Genomic DNA, 20,808 nt, shown 5'->3' with positions numbered 1-20,808 from the left:
ACACGTGTGTGAGCATGATCCTCAACATCACTGTGCAGTGGTGGAGCTGCTGAATGAGAGGGAGGCACAGTCAGTTGAGATAGTTCCCACTCCCACATGAGATTGCGCAATTACATTAATGAAGAATGTTGAGTGAGGTTTGATATCAAGCTTCCTCTTGGGACGGGAAAATTTCTTAAGGCAATACTCAAACCAGTCCCAAAGATAAGAAAATTTCATCTGGCTCTTCGGAGCTTGAAACTGCAAGTCACATAAGCACTGCCAAAAATAAATAACGGATTCATGCGGAGCCCTCCGTTGCTGTAAAAATTTCTAGTCAAGATAGTTTGGATCAAAACGATAGAATGTGTCTTCAACGAGATCACATAATTGCTCAAATGAGTGCACGGTTTCAGTCGGTAGGCTGAGCACCCAACAAAATGGAGATTCACAATTGTGTATGCAAGCAGAAAACTGGCCTATTCGCCAGAAAACTCATCTTCCTCATAAATCATGAAAATAAAGTTATATAACTGATCAGGCCAGGCCACTCCGCCTTCATCATCATGCGTGTGAGTGGAAAAGATATCAAAAAGCTTCCTCGAGATGGAGACATCTTCATGATTCGAAAAAAACCTCGGGGGAAGAAGAGTGCAAGACTCCATGAAAGATATGCAAAGGTTCCAAAGTCGATGAGAGGACACAACTTGTCATCAGGCGCTCCTTGTAGCGCCAGAAATGTTGACGGTGCTAGACCCGCCAACATATTAAGGGGATCTCCCCGGTAAGAAGTCCCATTTAGACCTCAGACTGTTTGGTGTAGGAGTCCCAACAGTGGGTTGTAAGGTAAGGCGTTGACCGCAATGTCGCACAGAGGCAAGTAAGATAACTCTATCAGTAGCAAGGGTGTGACTAATGCAGAGAGTCAAGGAATATGTATGAGAGGTTCCAACACTTTGAAGGGAGAGGAAGGTGAAGGTGAGTTCCAGGTTGAAAGGGATCAGTCCCAACACGGCTAGGAATACACCACACAAAGGACATGCACAACTTCCAGCGGAGCAGTCCACTAAGATGCGGCAGTCACAACATACAAGTAAAGATAACACGAACAACACTCACGGACTAGTCCGAGACAAGTGTGATAGTTGATATAGAAAGGTTCATGAGAAAGGTCTGTCTGATGTCTGACAGAGTAGTCGATGCGAATGATGATAGCATTAACAACATATGCAACACATTAACAACAAGATTCATATAATTGCATACAAATTAGTTCATATACAAGTATGCAAGTTAAAAACATATATCATTAAGGAAACTGGAACAATCCAACTACAATAACAACATATGCATGAAAATGTGATGGCTCTTATTATTAAAGAAGTGTAAGTCACAATCATACAATACAACATGTAAACCTACTAGCCCCAATGGTGGAATGTTACAGCCACATTTGCCTACTCCTCTAAAGATATGTACTAGCCCTGTGTAGTGGAGAATCCAAGGCGCGTTACAATACTGTCCAAGCCTTCTTCAAGATAGTCTTAATAGAAGCTTGGCTGACCAAAAGCCTATACAATGAGTTATGAGGGACTATTTATAGCAAAGGGTGGGGTGACCCTTGACATTCCCCTTTGTGACAGTTCAACTATCCTCATGACTCTTCACCTACTCTATGACTGTTACATCCAATTGTTGACACTTGACTTACACTTGACATGACTCAACATTACAATGCACATGTACTCATGTGAGACAACATGGCTTGAGCAAGCCTTGCAAGACATCACTGACACTCAGTCTACTATGGTGAGACCAACTCTTTGACATGCTTGTGATGGTGAAGCTGGTGAGCTGATGCTAAGCTTGGTCATCCATGATGGTGTGCATGCACCTCATGGTGACATCTTGCTGAAGCGAACTCTTGCTTTCGTTGCAACTGGTGCATTGGTTCGGCCCCTTCATCCAACTCATCTGCTAACATGTGCATGGTCTTATTAGGTATGGTTGAACCGGCAACACACTGATGCATAGTGTCCTTGCTGATCTTCAAGTGTGTGTTGGTGGTCCTGTGCATCAAATTGCATAAGTACATGTTCAGCCCCAGTTGGACTTGCTTCCTGTCTTCACCTTGGGGAGTGTGTTGAATAGGTTGGATTGCATGCATGCACTCAACGATATGCATGCTTCTAAATACCTTGCATGCGATCAACAACACTGCTCACCATGTTGAATCTGTGTCAGTTGTTGGGATGGATTCTTAGCTTTTATAGGCACAATTTCATCTGTGAGTGCATGTTGCGGGGACTGTTGTTCCTGCTCCTGTTGTAACTCATTCGTCTGTCTGTGTAGCTTCATGTTCTTCCTGAGTTGCTGCTTTAGCACATGCAACTCCTTCTTTGTTACATCTTCTGCCTTCACGTGATCTTCATGTCACGCTGTCACTCCATAGTCGGAGCCTCCAAAGTTGATTTCATCATTAATGGACCTGCTTGAGCTTGCAACCTTGTTCCACCTCCGTGTTGTCAGAAACCCTCCTCTTGCATTAGTTACATTTGGTATGTTGTCTTTAGCTGTTGTTCATGATGATGCTCGCTGTGATGCTGCCGCTTGATGTCCTTGTATACGAACAACTTGATGTCTTTGTGAGTAGGCAAGCTCATAGACACTTAATCGACTGCATCCCCAAGCATGCTCTAAATGGTGTCCTCATCTCTGATCTTATAGAAACCATTGTACCTGTACTACTAAGAGGCAGATGAACACCTGCGATACCTAGAGACATGGAAACACTCATAGAAAGCAATCTGTCAGTCAAAAACCAAAATGAACATGAGAACTGACTTGCAACATACCTGGGTAAATGATCATGAAGGTTGCACAATTTTGGCTGGGAGGTTGGGAGATCGATTGCTAAGACTGCTCAAGGCACAGTCTAGGCTGCTGGGAGACTGGTTGACTGCTGGAAATACGCAATGCACAGTCCAGTTTGGCTGCTGATTGTTGGGATCGTGCAATGCGTAATTTTAGCCGGGAAGGACTACTAGCCCAGGGACGAATTTGCACAATTTTTTGGGCCAAGCAGCCACTGTCCTCCAGAAATGCGCAAAACAGTCCTGGAAGAAAGTTTCGGGTAGGAATGCGCAAATATAGAGAGGAAGGTGAGCCTTCCTTTCCCAATTGTGCAATGTAGCCTTGGTGAAGGCAGAGCCTGGGCCAAGGTTGGCCTGACTCGCCGACGGACGACTGAAAGTAAGTAAGTCAGTGAATGCATGGTGAAACTAAGTGATAGCAGAAGTGATTGACAGTGCATGCAAAACATGAATGAAATATTCAACAAATAGATCAACATGCATGTGGGTAAGGAAGTTTTCCGGTTGGGCGAACGTTTGTGAGAAAAAATTTCATGCATGCGACAACAGTGAGATAGCAACGAAAACTGAAACAAAGCTAGGACAAGCTAGTATATATGTAAACGACAACAAACATTCAAAGAAATAAAGGAAACAATACTCCTACAAGTGAAAACACAAAAAGTGACAGAATTGCAACACAAGGCATGGGAAGCGGGCTTGCCCCAAAACAACTGAGCTGAATGTGCCCACTGTTCCTAGATGTGATGTGGGATGTCAGAGATGCAGGGTTCATGTGAGGATTGAGCTCTGCAGTGTTCGGTTAATGAGTTTTTATAACATTGAGGTTGTGATGCGCATGCCACGAATCTAGGGGAAGCGACATTTGGTGGGAGGTTTTGGAATTTCTCCTTGCTTGTAACCTCCAACTGCTAAACATAGATCCCTGAAACAAGGGATGCCTTTGCATGCTACCTTGGGAGAAGTCACTCATGCATGCAAGTTTGTTTTGCTCAATCCTAGAGGGAACCAGTCAACTCAGCTGCACATGTAAGAGACTGTTATACTACTGGAGAAAAATGTGTATTTCTGGCTGGGAGTTGGGCTGGCTGCCCAGGTGATTTGCACAATTTCTCGGTAGAGCAACTGACTACTACCTAGATTTGTGCAAATCTTGGGATGAATAGGCTACTGCTGGGAAAATTTGCGCAAATCCTGCTGCGAGGGTTGGCTGGCAGGATTGCGTAATCCTTGAGCCTAACAGGCTGTCAGAGAGGATTGTGCAATTCCTAGAGGGAAGGCTGGTTGCCCTCCAGAAATGCGCAATTTTCAAGGTGAATTTGCTCAGCCTACAGCTGGACCAAGTCTGGGTAAGCAGCTTGTGAGGGGAATGGATCAACTGTGATCGACAAACTACCTTTGTGCGAGGAAAACACTTGAAGCTTGAGTACTTTACGAAGCAAGACAAAGTGAAGTGTAAGGTTGGTAGGGAGGCTCCAAAACAGGCTAAGGAAAATTTTTGGAGGGTGGTTGTAGCCGCTACAATAGGGTGGTATAAATATTGTTGTGCAAATATTACATATGCAGTACTAGGTATAGATGACGCTATGTACATGTTGGATATGTAGTGCTGTGTACATATTGTACCGTGCGCATGATGGATATGCAGTGTTGTGTGCATATGGTTCTGTGCACATGTTGGATATGCAATGTTGTGTACATAGGGTGCTATGTACATGTTGTATATTCAGTGTTATGTACATATGGTGTTGTGTGCATGTTGTACATGTGGTGTTATGTACATATGGTGTTGTGCGCAAGTGGTGTTGTGTACATTTCATGCATATGGTACTGTACTGGGTATAGATGATGCTATGTACATGTTGGATATGTAGTGCTGTGTACATATTGTACCATGCGCATGATGGATATGCGGTGTTGTGTGCATATGGTTCTGTGCGCACGTTGGATATGCAATGTTGTGTACATAGGGTGCTATGTACATGTTGTATATTCAGTGCTATGTACATATGGTGTTGTGTGCATGTTGTACATGTGGTGTTATGTACATATGGTGTTGTGTGCAAGTGGTGTTGTGTACATTTCGTGCATATGGTGCTGTGTACGTGTGGTGTCATGTAAATGTCGTGCATGTGGTGCTGTGTACATATGGAATTGTGTACACGTTGTACAGGTGGTATGATGTACATGTGGCATTGTGTACACATTGTGCAGGTAGTGTTGTGTACATGTGATGTTGTGTACACACTGTGTAGGTGGTACTATGTACATGTTGTACATGTAATATGTGGTATTAGGCATGATGTACATATTATGTTGTGTACATGCAATACTATGTTTGTGCATTGTGTAGTCGTGTCAGCGTGACATGTATTCATTGTGTTGTACACTGTGTACATATATTGATTGTGTTGTACATCAGATGTAAGTGAATGTATTGTGTGGTGGTGTACACTTGATGTAGGCATATGTATTGTGTTGTGTTGTAGGTGTATGTGTTGTATGTCAGGTGTAGGTGCATTTATTGCATGGTGTTGTATATCGTGTGTGGTTGTATGTGTGTGATGCACACTATGTGTATGTGCACATGGTTGAAGAGAAGGCACTAGGTGTTTGTTGGGTGTGGCAATTGATCCATAGTGCATACAGAATAAAGACAAAGGTAGAAGCTAAGGATTGATTAAAGGATAAGTATTAGTATGTCATTTCATTTTTACTATGCATGTGATCTATGATTCCGGTTTATGATGGTTACATGTGAGTTATGATTTTTATCTATGATGGTTGTGTTTTGAGCTAAGCTGATGTGCCTATGTTTATACATGATGATTTGATCAAAGATGCTAGTTTGACTTGTTGTGACAGGAAGCGAACACAATTGCAAGTGTACCTTGTTGACGGGCCACTAATGAGGTATGATGTGAATTTATTTCAATTTATCTTGAATATAATGGAAATTATGTGCTTGGTATAGGAATGCATGAACATTCCTGGTTGGGTGGTTGAAATTGATTGCAAGAATTAACAACAACAACAAAAGGAGTCATAACATGCAACAGTATGCTGGTAAAGCATTCAGGAGAAGGGCCATTGTGGGACACTGATACCATATAGTTTCTATTGATTTCCATGAGAATGATATGATGGGTATGATAGTTTTAAGGTAGGGATATGCCTTGGTTTATGTATCTTCCAATGCGAGGAATCATTGCCAAGGGATGGACTTCCCGGGATGGGGTTGCCAGCGGAACTTGGAAGGTGAGTGACTGCATAGTAGGGGGTGACCAGATTGCCTGAGGCACTGTGTAGCAGAGAAGGGAAGGTTAGGGATGGATTTGTTTTGGTCATTAGCATTTCTAGATTCACATTGGGAGTGTACCCTAGAACAATGAGTTGGTAACTAGTCACTGAGAGGAAAAATGGCGTAATATTATAGTGCTAGACATTGGATGCAGCTTTGAATTTGACAGTGGATTCTGGAATACTTGGGAAGGAGGTGAATCCTGGTACTAATTTTGAGGGTGGAGGTGTGAGCCTCTAGATTCCCTTATTAATTCACACGGGAATTGTATCCTTTTATTTGCTGGTTGAGCAAATGTGCATATGTGTGTTTTACTGTAAATACCATATTGAGTTGGATTTATAAAGCTCCATAGACAGTATGATTATTTGTTGGGTGAAGTAAATGTGTATGTGTGTATATGTGGTTATTATTTTAAATACCGTAATGAGCTATGTTATAAATCTCCAGTAAATGATATGTTTGTCATGTTTCAGCGGTGATCATTGTAACTACTGCAATGAGCTGTGTTATAAAGCTCCATGGGTAGTATGTTTTGTTTTCAAAAGTCTTGTTGGTTATAGGTTTTATTGAACACTGATGACGGTGTTCTGCCAAGGGGGAGGAATCTGTAATAGCCCTATTTAAAATCCATGTAAAAAAATATAATACCACGGTTATGGGACATGTATTCCAAGTTGAATGGTGGGAAAACCATCCTAGTGGGTGTTTATTTTGGTTATTATGGCTAAGGAAATTGACAAAGGCAATGACAAAGCCTTTAGAAAGACAAAATGGCATTTTGGCACATTTATTTATGAAAATAAAGGAAATTAGGAGAAAAGGAAGGTGAAAGGTCACAGGGTGCATGTGAGAGGAAATTGAAGGAAAATAATGGAAAATGAAGAAAATAGAGGTCTCAATGATAAAAAGGCTTTTGAGAATCAGTGGGAAAGCTTTGTCAGTTTCGTTTTGGAGCTCTCTCTCTCTCTCATACTCTTGGACACTTAGAGTTTCTTGGATCACTCTTGGAGGAGTGTGGCATACTTAGAGTTTTGGACCAAGAAGGCAAAGGAAAAGCAGGAAAGTGCAAGAGGACATTGATATTAGTAGTTACAGTGGGTTTTTTCTTGCAGATACCGAGTTGCATGTATATTTTCAATACTATTTTTGGCATGCATGTGGCTTATTGGTTATAACCTGTCATTGGAATGGAGGATTGTCTGGATTGACAGTGGATTTTCCTAGCCTTTCCATTTCCTGGATAGCCATGGTGTTGTGGGTTCATTTCTTTGTTTTTTTGTTTGGTTCTCACATTTCCTTTAGCTTGGGTTGAGTTATTAGTTCCTGGAGCCTTGGTTTGACAAATGCTATGGAAGCCCAGTAATGGCTTAGGTTGAGTTATTAGTCCTGGAACTTTGGTTGGAAAAACACTTTGGAATCCCTGTAACAACTTGGGTTGAGTTACTAGTCCTGAAATCCCTTGTTGGACAAACACTTTGGAAGCCCTTGGTGGGTTGAGTTACTAATTATGGAATCCTGGTTGGAAAAACGCTCTGGAAGCCCATAAAAGTTGTGGGTTGAGTTACTAGTCTTGGAGCCTTGGTTAGACAAACACTCTGGATCCTGATAATAGTCATGGGTTGAGTTACTAGTCCTAGAAGCCGGGTTGGAACAAATGCTTTGGATCCTAAAAATAACTGTGGGTTGAGTGACTAGTCCTGGAAGCTGGGTTGGAACAAATGCTTTGGAGCCCTGTAAGACTTGGGTAGAGACCCATCTGATGATGGTTTTGTGATGTTTGACCGTAAGGTGGAATCACTGTTTGCTGGGTTGAAGTGGTTTGGCCTCTGGAAGCTTGGATGGTTTTTATTGATGTGTTTTATGAGATCCCACATTCATGCTTGGAATATGGCACGAGGGTGATGGGTTGAAAGAAAGATTTGGTTCAACCATGTATAGGGTCGGGTGGTACATGGAAGTCCCGAACCTGGATAGATTTTCCTATTTCTAATAAAAGCTAAGTTCTCTTGCTTTTGTACTTATTTATATGTGGATTTAATGGCTGTTATCTCATTGTTATGTTCATGGTTTTATGCTGGTTATAAGCATGGTTAATTGGCTGGCTCGTGTCATTGTTATTTCATGTATTTACTTGTAATTGTTAAAAATGATGGATGCAATACCTAATTGATGTCATAACAGTTCAAGGGAGAAGCTGGTGATCCTCGTTGTCATGTCTCATAAGAGTTTTTAGTCATTCATGCTCTTACTTATATCCTAGACTTGTATATTGCATTGATGCCAAGTGTTGGACAAAATGTCAGTCCCAATTGGGGATGGTCAAGCCTAGTCTTGGAGTTATTTTTTGGTTTATTAGTCTTGTCATCATGTGTTTAATGGATTTTGGAAGTTACATCAAGTTCTGGGAAGTTGCTAAAATTCTGGGCTTGAAAAGTGCCTTAAATCCCACGGACTCTGGCACAGGTCTGTTGGAAATAGTCCCTGGATGTAGGCATGCAAGATTGTGGGAGCATCTAGTTCTCTCTGGACGCTGGCATACCCATAACATGGGAGCGTCCAGAGGTTTAATAGCTTAAAAACTCAGTGGGACCTAGGGGCATGATACTTGAGTGGTTGGGATGGCTACTGGGAGTGTTGTTGCTGATCTGGAAGGTATGTTTGATGTGTTTCCATCAATTCCACTTCCTTAAGGTCACCTAGGAGGTTGAATCATATCATAGTAGCCTCTTGTCACATGTTTATTGATTTATATAACTTCATATGTGCTCTTTCCTTAAGATTTTACAGAGAGGCTAAGACACGTGCATTCTTTAATACCTAGCAATTGTTTGGGAAAAATTCACCTAGAGATGATTTAATTAAAATAATTAACTTTTTTAAATGGTTCCCTAAGTCTAAACTTAGGAAATCTGGTTAATTAAATGGTATTAATTAAATAAGCTGTGAATCTTATAGAAGAAGACAAGGATCAACTCCCAGTTAAGCTTAGCCGTTGATTATGTTTTAATCTTGGTCGTTGGAGCTCCAACGAGAGATTGTAAGAGGGAGCTTGATGGGCACTTGGAGAACACATCAAATGAGAGATCAAAGGTCAAATTTCTCAAGAGTAGCAAATTTCAATTGCCAGAGTGAGATTGAGTGACCTTCTTGCAGTGAGGGGTAGGGATAGTAGTTCGGAGGAGAGTTTTCTAGATCGGGAGAGTGCAAGGTAGAGAAGGCATAGAACAGTTTAGTGAAGTAGCGCAGTGCCACGTAGAGGTAGCACATAGCTTCAGAGGTAGTTCGAAATCCATGTGGGAGAGTTGAGATCCAGTCCCAGAAGATGGGGTGTGAGATTGGAGGCCCAAGAGGTAAAATTTCCAGACTACAGGAGATCAAGAGAGGAGGTGACACAGAGCCTAGCCAGATTGACGAAGATATGCATAGGGTTAATGCAGAAGTTGCATAGAGGCAACGTGGGGCCAACTATCCAACCCCTGATTAGTGTTGGATCTCTTGAATCAGTGTGAGATTTTTCTCACTAACTCTTTGCCAACATTTCTCTGTATCGGATAGTCAATTTGGGCATCTAATGATTTGCACTCAGATTTACTATTGAATAATAATTAAAACCCTTAGCTGTTGCACCGGTTTTTCCACATTGGATTTTTCTAGGGACATTGTCTAAAAAAAATCTATGTTGATGTGTGTGTTTATTTCTCTCCAGTGCAATATTTAGTTTCTGCAATATTTATTTTGTGTGGGCTACAATGTATGTATCTAAATATTTGCTGTAGAAAACTGTAAGTAATTAACAAATAGGAGAAATATCATTAGTTTGTTGCAGTAGGAATGGGGTAACTGATTTTTCATATGGTATTAGAAGACAAATTGTGAGTAGAAGAGCTTAGTTGTAGAAAGGAAGAGGGAGTTAGAAATTATTGCAGAGGCAGAAATTCGAAACCCCAGAGGCAACACAGTCCTTGGGCCAAGGAGGTTGAAGTTTTGGGTGAGATCAATTTCTTTGAGTGAGTCGATAAAGACATTTGATTTTCCAGATCGAGGCTTTCCAGAGGCAGAAGGGAGCAACATATTTTTACTTGATGAGTAGATATTCAACTGGGACATAGTTATTTTGTAGCAGTGACTGGTAGAATAACATCAGAAGGAGAGAATAACACATACTAAGGGAATTACTTCCTCAGAAGACTTCTAGCCAAAAAGTCTGAATTTTTCTAGCAGAGCAACAGTCACTGTGTGCAAGATTTGTCACTCTAAAAGGGAGTGAGAATAGTTGGGTAGTAGCTGCGCAAAGAATAAGAGGGAGAAATTCGAATTTTTCAGGAGAGATGGCATCGACTGGGTTGAGAGATCAAGATCGGTTGGACGAAGCCTCCAACTATGTGATTTGGAAGGCTAGGATCTCTTGCCTTCTAGATGAGTATGATCTCAAAACTTAAGTTGATAGTGTGGTAGCTATATCTTCCGATGCAGATCCACTCAAGAAGTACAAGCTTGAGATGGAAAAGACTAAGAGTATCATTCATGATGGGGTTTGAGATCATGTAGTATCCCATATAGTCAGCAAGTATACTACCTAACAGATATGGGAAGCCTTAGCTATGCTATACAAAGGATCTTGTGAGCAGCGGAAGATGTACTTAGAGGAGGAGTTGATATGCACAAGGATGCATAAGGGGGAGTGAGTGGATCCCTTCCTTACAAGGCTTTAGGATGTCTAGGACTATCTGTCTTTAGTAGGATCAACAACCTAACCCTCAGAGTTTGTACGATTAGCATTGAATAATGTTTTTGAATATTGGAAAGTTTTTGTCTAGAGCATCCTGGGTAGAGAAAAACTGCCAGATTGGGAACATGTGTGGGTTGATCTACAGTAGGAGGAAATAAGGCATAATCTAGTGAAGGCCACCATCAATGGTAGTAACAGCAGTGGGGCAGAGCTAGTGAAGGAAGAGGAGGACATGGCCCTTGCATCAAAGGGGAAATATGAGAAACATAGAAGAAAGAAAGTTATTTCGAAGATCAAGTGCTTTAGGTGTGGTGAGCTGGGCTACTACAACACTCAGTGTCCACTTAGAAATAAGGACAAGGAGGAGAAGTAGGATCAACAAGCTGCATCTGCAGAGATCGGCAGGCTGTCTTCCAGACTGGAGGAAGAGTTTGCCAAAGTGACAAATGCAGTAGCTAGTAGCAGTCTGAGACTGAACAACACAGTGAAGAGTTGGAATCAGTGTAGTTGGCTTAGAGTAGAGTCAACATTAGCGCGAAGGCTTCAGTGACAATGCAGAGGCTAGATGCAGTTAGAACTCGGACGACAGATGCATCATACCAACCACAATTGTTTCAATATTTTGAATGCTTTTCCGTTGCAAATGTTACAGTTGTAGCAACAACAAATGAGATGGGTTGTAATGCAGATGCCGTGTTGGTAGAAGTTCAACAGGGCTGGTAGTAGCACAGATGAAACACATATCAAAGTTACACAATAGTTGGTGGGAAACAGAGCTAGACATCAACAACGCAACAAGAGATGGTGCATAGAGAGAGTGATGCTTCAATGGGTTGTAGCATCAGAGCACATTCCTAGCTAATAGGGAGTGTTGATTTATGTAGCATCGGATATGCTCTTGCCTCAAGATTTTGCAGAGAGGCTAAGACACGTGCATTCTCCAATACCCAAAAATCATTTGGGAAAATTCCACCTAGAGATGATCTAATTAAAATAATTAAAATTTTTCAATGGTTCCCAAATTCTAAACTTAGGAAACATGGTTAATTAAAGGGTATAAATTAAATCAGGTGTGAATCTTCTAGAATAAGATGAGGATCAAATCCCAGTTAGACTTACCCGTTGATTATGTTTTAATCTTGGCCGTTGGAGCTCCAACAAGAGATTATAAGAAGGAGCTTGATGGGTGGTTGGAGACATATCGAATGAGAGATTAGATCAAATTTCTCAAGAGTAGCAACGTTGAGTTGCTGGAGTGAGATCAAGTGACCTTCTTGCAGTGAGGGGTAGGGATAGTAGTTCAGAGGAGAGTTTTCCAGATTTAGAGAGTGCAAGGCAGAGAAGGCATAGAGCAATTTAGTGAGGTAGTGCAAAGATTCAGAGGGAGTTCAAAATCCAACTGGGAGAGTTGAGATCCAGTGCCAAAAGCCGGGGTGTTAGGCTGGAGTGCTAGAAGGTCAAATTTCCAGACATCAGGAGATCAACAGAGGAGGTGACATAGAGCCTAGCTAGCTTGATGCAGATCTCCGTAGGATTGATGCAGAAGCTATGTAGAGGCAGCGTGGGGCCAACCAGCCAGCCCCTGATCAATGTTGGATCTATCGAATTAGTGTGAGATTTTTCTCACTAAATCTTTGCCAACATTTATTTGTATCCGATAACCATTTTGGGAATTCAATGATTTGTACTTAGATTTACTACTGCATAATAATTAAAACCCTCAGATGTTGCACCGGTTTTCCCACTTAGGATTTTTCCGAGGACATTGTCCAAAAACAATTGTGTTGATGTGTGTGTTTATTTCTGTCAAGTGTAGTATTTAGTTTCCACAATATTTATTTTGTGTAGGCTGTAGTGTATGTATTTCAATATTTGTTGTAGAAAACTGCAAGTAATTAACAAATAGGAGAAATATCATCAGTTTGCTGCAATAAGAATTGGGTAGTCGATTTTTCATAATATTTACCCCGGTTTGCCGGTTACTTGGGTAGATGCGGGAGGAGGGTGTTATAGTTCTAAAGGTTATTTTGGGAATGTATTCTTGCTTCATTAAAATTTGATGATATCTTGAATGGAGATCCAATTTAACAAATAAAATTGCTCCATGTAATTCATTTGGAAATTCACCACTGATAGGAATAAAACACTTGTCTTTGATGGTTATTTCATTGGGTTTTCTATAATTTGGACATGTACGCCATGAACCATCCTTTTTTGTAACCATCTCCATTGGTGAAGAGGAAACAATTTGGCTAGGTTGAATGATGCCAACCTCTAACATTTCTTGAATCATATGTCCAATCCCATTCTTTTGTACAAATGGATACTTGTAAGGCTTAATGTTAGGTGGTATACTTCCAAGTTGCAAATGAATAACGTGGCCATGATCTCAAACACGTGGAAGACCCTTAGGTATCTCTCCAAATACCTTGGAATGATTGTTGATGACTTTTTGGATATCCATTAGAGAAAATGATATAGATGTTTGAACTCTAGTGAGTATAATTGTACAATTACACTATGATGTCCCTTTTTGAGTAATTTTGTCACTCTATTTGGGTTTATCACTTCAGAAAGTTTCTCTTAGATACCTTTAAGTTTAATTTCCTTTCATTATGAGGAAAATCTCATGAAAGATCTTGAAAATTAAGGGTCATTGTTCTAAAATCTTGTAACCATTGGACCTCTAATACAACATCAACACCACCCATTTGGGTTGCAATCATGGGTCTATAAAATAAAATATCCCCCATATTCTACTCAATACTGGGACACTTCTCTAAACAATTTATGGTACCTCCATATGCTATCATTATTTAAAATTTTGGTGCTAGAAATACAAAGCAATTGAGAAGTTTTGCTATTTTTCTATTTTGTAATTGACGAAGTTATGGGTACTACCTAAAACAATCAAAATTGTTACCTTTTTCCTTTGATATAAATCCTTCTATCATGAGGGTTTGTGGAGTGCTAATTCCAACCAATGCATGACAATATATTGCTGGAGTAGTCTCTTCCAGCTCTAGATTTAGTGACAGTTCTGATTCTTGATATTCTTCCTCTCCATAGTCTATGTAGAATAATTTCTTCTCACTACTTTTATGCTCCTTAATGTACTTGTTAATTGAAACATAGTCCTTTTACTCTTGTTTTGTCCATTTTCCTAGGTTTCAACCTTGTTGGTTGAGTGAGGTTAGGAGAGGGAGCAAGAAGTTCTCTATAATTATCAGTTACCACTCTTTTGGTAGCCATAGTTTTACTTTTACCTTTACTTTCCAAACTGAAAGCATGCTCTATGGATTTAGGTTTGAAGAGATGCACCTCATGTTGGATGCTTTTCTTTAAAGTTTCCATACAAAATTCTAACAAATTATCCTCTAGAAATTTCTTTACCTTGAGACTCAATTTTTGGAATTGTTGAATGTACTTTGTAATTGGAACTCTTTGACAAAGATTTAACAATTCCATAAAGCATGTGTTTCTTCTAATACCTCCATAATTTCCTATTAATTACTCTAAAATGGACCAAGATACAATAGATCCTTTTTCCTTTTGCAACAATTAAGACCCCGGGTTTGTTACAACCTTTAGCCATTCCAAGTCAGCGTTGGGAGGAGGTATCAATGGATTTTATCACAGGTTTACCCAAGTCTGAAGGAAAGAGTGTCATCACGGTGATAGTTGATAGACTTATCAAGTATGCACACTTTTGTGCATTAACTCATCCTTTTAAAGCCAATATGTTTGCTACTTCATTTATGGAAACAATTCAAAAGCTTCATGGAAACCCAAAGATTATAATAAGTGACAAAGATCCCATTTTCACTGGAAATTTTTGGATGGAATTATTTTCTTTTCTTGGTACTCAATTATCTCATCGCTCATCTTATCATCCTCAATCTGATGGGAAAACTGAGATAGTGAACAAATGTTTGGAAGGATATCTTCATTGATCTGTATCTGATAAACAAACACAATGGGTCAAGTGGTTACCACTAGTTGAATGATGGTATAACACTTCCTTCCATATTGCAGTAAAAATGACCCCATTTATAGTACTTTATGGATATCATCTACCATCCATCCCATCATATTTAAGAGAAAATTCTAATTTTTAAGCAGTTGAAGATCACATCGAGCATCAACAAAAAGTTCTCCAAATCTTAAAGGATAACCTCACTCTGACGTAGAATCGAATGAAACAACAAGAATATCAGCATCACAGTGAAAGAAGTTTTGATGTAGGTGACTGGGTATTCTTACGGCTATGACCATACAAACAAATGTCTCTCAAGAAAGCTAAGAAGGATAATAAATAATCACCCAAGTACTACAACCCTTACAAGGTGTTGCAAAATATTAGTACTATGGAATACAAATTGGAGCTGCCTGCATCTTCCAAAGTACACCCAGTTTTCCATATTTCATGCTTTAATAAGGTTATTAGTGACAAGCTTCCAGTTAAAAGAGTGTTTCCACAACTTGACAAAGAAGGAAAAATCATATTTGAGCCTGAAGCCGTCATGGAAACAAGAACTCGACAGCTACGAAAACGATCAATTTCAGAGTATCTCAATAAGTGGAAGAACTTACCCCCTAAATATTCCACATGGGAGAATGAGAATTTTACAGAGAAGCATCCATAACTACTTAAGCATTGAGGACGACACTTTTTTGAAGGAGATGGGCATGTTATGTCCCTATAGTACTAGTGTAGCCCCCTTATTGTTATTGTTAGTGTAGCCCCTTTATTGTTATTGTTGTGCCCAAGTAGCTGATGAGCCCCAAAAATGTACAATTATTTGGGCTCATTCAACCTCCTAATTTGGCTTAGCCCACCATTCTCATTTGTTTATTGCATGTTTTTGATTATTTTTATGTTAATAGAGTGAATTTGGTTAGTCATTATGCCAACAAGTCTAATGGGTGCTTTGTGTAGCCTTGTTGGTCAACTTGGAGACAAAATTGAAGGTCTTAATGAGCACTTGGCAGCCAAATTCGTGGGAGAACAAGCTAGAGGATTTGTAGGAAGGTGTCCCCCTCATTTATGGGCCCTTACCTCGAATTCTCCACCATCAGCTCGGAGTTCAAAGGCCACCAAATCAATGAGCACAAGGGTAGCCAAGCAAGTCAAGTAGGACTGCTGTTAACTACAAGTCTTGGGCAGCCAAGTCCCTAACTTTTAGGAGGACTGTTGGGTCCTCAAATTGTATAAATAAGAAGGCTTGGGGCCTCATTTTGGTTAGCTAGTGGGTAGTCATTTTGTGTAGCTAGTTAGTCAATTTGGGGTTAGCTAGTTAGTCAATTTGGTTAGTCATGTTGTAGCTCGGTTTTTGCTCCTTGTAAGCCAGTTTTGGCATGTCATTAGATTCATGATTATTCAATAAAGACAGGCAGCTTTTGATCCAATTCTGAGTTTTTAAGAGAGCAACAGACCTCCTCTGTGTTGTAATGTTAATTTCTTTTTGTTTCAGCACTTTAGTTCATTGCTTTACCATGCAATTCGAAATTACAGGTTTGCTGAGTTAGTTTTTATGAGATTGAATGAGTTTAGCTTATGGTTGAATTGCTTTCAGTTGTTTAGTTAGACTAGCAGGTTGATAATACATTGGAGCTCCAAGGAAAAAGGTTGAGGAAGTCTCCACTGCCATCTCTGTTTGGAGATTGGAGTGCAGCCTATACCAACCACAAAAATATGCAGTTCTTCACTTTATACATGCTGCAACATAGTCATTGAAGATCCATCCATGCACTGTTGACATTGAACCATACTTCTACATTTTTCATTCCATGCACGACTCCTTTTTCTCGGTTTTACATTGCTGTTCATAGGTTCTACATTGCTGTTCACCTTCCAACTCATTCATTACCACGTAGCTTCATCCTTTTGTCCTTTTGTTGATCCCATCCTTCTATCCACCAACCACTTCGTGCACTCATTCTCTGTCCTATTTCTCTGCCCTTGAGTCATCACAAGTCTCATCTCCACCCTACCTATCCACCCAAACCATTCCATCCCTTCACCATCACCCAAAACTTCCACTTACAGCACATCCTGTAGAAATCCCTGCATTTCCTGTAGAATCCCCTGCAGACATCCTGTAGGAGGCCACTCACTCGGTTGCTGAGCCTCTGAACGTGAGGAACCTCTGTGGACTGATGCTGAGGATCTCTGGGGACCTCTCCTAGCCTCCCCAACCTTTCCCAAGCTTTCCTTCCTTCCGCATCACATCTGCACAACCAAACCCTAATAAGCACAAAATCACAATCACTCCATCCACTTAAAGAAAAAATACAAAAACATGTCTTTTAAGATGCAAGTAGATTAGATTCATGCATTTTCACTTATTAGAAGTAATGGCATCATTGGTAGAAGTTTCCTTCACATTCTTTGCATCATAGAGGTTAGACTAGTTAAATTAGGGTTTCCTAGGGTTTCCATGTTTTGATTTGCTTTCAGTTCATTTTTGCCAAGTAGATTAGTCTTCTTTGAGCTAGCTTTCGTCCATCATTGATAAAGCTTCTTCTGTGAGCCTATAGAAGTTGGCTTGAGCCCTAGCGGACTTGTGCCAGCTGACCAAGTGACAGCTGCGACAAGAGCTAGTACTTGTGCATACAGCACCGTCGCTTCCAAGTTTGTACGAACTACCGGGTTGATAAAATTAAGAGACAGGAAGCCCCAGGAGTTGTAGCATTATTGCTACAATACTGGAGCTCACCATCTTTTTGGCGCCGTTGCCGGGGAAGCGGCAGAGTATTGGTGATTGTTGCTATTCTTCTATTTTCTACTACAACCTTCTGCTAAGTAGTTTATTTCATTTCCATTATGCAATTTCATTTATGCAAAAGTAGATTAGCATTTCTTGCTTTCATAGATTAGCATTTCCTGCTTTCATAGATTAGCATTTCCTGCTTTCCTAGAATAGCCTTTCAATTCCGCATTTCAATTCTGCAAGCGTAGATTAGCATTTCAATTCCGCAAGCGTAGACTAGCATTTCATTCTTGCAATTTCATTTGAGCAAAATAGATTAGTCCTTTCCTGCTTTCATTTCAATTTCGCAAGATAGTTAGTTGCAGTTCAATCTATTTCATGCCTTGTAGGAGTAGAGATAAGTTAGAAAAATGATTGCAAAACACCCCCACTGCTTCACACAGCCTTCTCTCTTCTTCGATGGCTGTGATTGAAGAACCCCTGGGTGGACATCAAGACATATCTGAAGAACCTCTAGGGGAGAAGAAGAAGAAACATTCCTCTGAAGCAAATGGCTACAAGCAGAAATGTTGGGAGCAGTCCCTTGTCCAAAGATGAATTTGCAAATAAGATCGAAGATTTCAAGAGTGATATGAGGCAGTTTCTTGCCATGCAACTGGATACCTTGCGGATCCAAAAGAAGCAAGAAGAAGCCAAGAGGGCTTTGGTCATTTTTTGTCCTAGGTGCCTTAAAAAGCATCCTAGGAACGAATGTCCAATGCACTCCCTAGAAGTGTGTTTTGTATGTGAAGAATACCATCCTACAGATCAGTGCCCTTCCTTGCCCAGAATCAAAGCTGCATATCAGAGAGCCAAGGGAGCCACTGAATCACTCTATTATATGAACCAAAGGAGGCCACATGGACCTAGATCTTACCAGCAGGAACTGCAAGGGATACCCGAGACCTATTATGACCCTTATCAAGCCACTTTCATGCCTTCTTGGGATCCCCCTGCTCATCCTTCCTGGTCTACACCTCCTCCTTGGTCATATTCTCCTTGTTCCTTCACAGATCCATATTATGCCCAACCAATTGCTCATTCATTTCGCTCTTATGCTCAGCCACAGCCGCAGTGGAATGCACCTTATCAGGAGTGGAGGCCCCAGTACAACTCTCATCCCGCTCATTGTCCTCCACCACCTGCTCATCCACAACCATCGCCTCCTCCTCCACCAAGGCAACCCCAAATGCCTACCCAATCACAATGCCATCCATCTCCATCTCAATTTCACACCTCCACTCAGCTACCCGTACCATTTCCAAAGCCATGCAATGGAGTAGCTCAACCCAATTGCAAAGCTGAGGCACAACATGTGCAAATGACTCCTCTTGAGCTCAATGATGTTCACCAAAGCTCAGGAAGAGTGTTGCAAAACCAAGATCCTATTGAAGAACCAAAGGAAAAAGAAGGTTCCAAAGAAAAGATCAAAGAACCATGGGCTGCACTTAATGAAGAGAAGAGATCAGAATCAGAGATCGAGAGAGTTCCTTCATGGTTACCATCAGATCTTCCATGTATTCAAGAGAAAGATCAGCAAAAAGAGGAAGATGAGAAAGTCATGTTAGAAGGTGACATGAAGAATGATCCAGATCAGCCAAAGAACCAAGGATATCAAAGCTATATTGAGATATGGTTTCGGAAGGTCACTAAGTTGCAGCAGTACTTTCTTCCTCAGTTTTGTTTGATCCCTTCAACGCCAGATCATTTGGTCTCTGAGATCTGGATACCTGTCAAAGCATGCATCTCGAGCCTTCACATCATTTTGTCTCTAATCTCGATGTGCACATGGCTCCATTGGAAGTATTCTTTCACTTGAAAATGATTTTGTTTTTCAAGTAGGGTAGGGTAGAAAAAAAAAAAGAAAAAAAAGAGAAAAAAGAAAAAGAAAAAAAAAGTGAAAAAAGTAAAATAGAAATCTAAGGTGAAAACCTCCTTGGAGGCGCCTTAGATTGGCTCATTGATTGAAAACCTCCATGAGGCGGTCAATGGGTTGGAAAAAAGAGAAAATAAAAGAGAATAAGATCTTTGGGTGAAAACCTCCCTTGGAGGCGCCCAAGGCAGGCAATTAGGGTGAAAACCTCCATGAGGCGCCCTGGTTGTTTTTCAAAAAAAAAGAGGAAAAGAAAAAGAAAAATAAAGCTAATCTCCATTTCATGTTGCAGCAATGACATTGCAGGTTAAAGAAGGACGTTTCATGACAGGAGAAGCACTCAAATCAAAGACAAAGGAGTTTTTGTGCCTTCTACAGGAAGTTTCGTATCTTCTACAGGAAGCTTACAAAAAAGCCAAATTGATCTCCGAGGAGGACCCGAAGGCTGGGAATATGTCCATGAGGCCTACTCACATCCGTGTTTCCATTCCTCAACCCTTTTCCATCATTTTTTCATGTCATTATGCTTCTTTCCTCAAAGCTGTGTCTTCTACAGGAAGCTCTGTATTTCTACAGGAAACATCCTGTAGAACCTTTGGACGAGCCAAATCCAATTTCAAAAGTGAATCTAATGGTGGGAATCTGTTGATTAGGCCTACAAGAACTTGTGTGTCCATCCCTTGCCTTCATCCATCATTTTTTTCACCTCCTTGTGATTCTCATTGTGCTTCTACAGGAACTTCCTGTAGAAATTGTGGGAAACTAGGCATGCATTTCAAAAAGTGGTTTGGCGAGCATGGTAGCTTCCTCAAGGGTTCAGAAGCCCTCATGCCATCTTCCAGCTCCTCCTCCATCATCTCCATACCTGCATCACAAACAAAATTCATTTTGTCATCCCATGCAAGCACATGCAAAAAGCCTTGAGGCAAAAATCCATAGAACCAAATTTGTTTTTGCCATAACTTGAAAACCATGCATCCTTTTGACAAACCGTTTTATGGGGAATTGTACAAGGATGATGAAAACATGCCTGAGCAGTTTCATGCAATTCCGGTGCACGGTTTCCAAGGAATCAGCCTCCATCACCATCAGCCATTTTTTCCTTTTCTCCATAACCGTGCATCCATTTCAAAACCTGTTTCATGGGGAGATGCACATGGATGATAGTAGCCTACCCAAGTAGTTTCAGCCGATTCCGATGCACGGTTTCCGAGAAATCGACCTCTGAAATCTTCAGCCATTTTCCATTTTTCTCGAAATCCGTGCATCCATTGATCATGAATTTGCTATGGGAGATG

At 40.7% G+C, this 20,808-nt stretch overlaps 1 pseudogene across 1 annotated transcript in view; it reads left to right on the top strand.

Moving 5' to 3' along the window:
- LOC149223764 (endoglucanase 4-like) overlaps positions 1-20,808 on the top strand; it is a 102,968-nt pseudogene that overhangs the window by 5,469 nt on the left and 76,691 nt on the right. The window lies entirely within an intron of this gene.

The sequence above is a fragment of the Pinus tabuliformis genome, chromosome Q, assembly GCF_031772625.1.
Source record: "Pinus tabuliformis cultivar Carrire ecotype Pingquan chromosome Q, CPIR1, whole genome shotgun sequence".
Classification (NCBI taxonomy): domain Eukaryota; kingdom Viridiplantae; phylum Streptophyta; class Pinopsida; order Pinales; family Pinaceae; genus Pinus; species Pinus tabuliformis.
The sequence above is the reverse complement of the archived record's forward strand: the minus strand, read 5'-3'. Positions and strand labels throughout refer to the sequence as shown.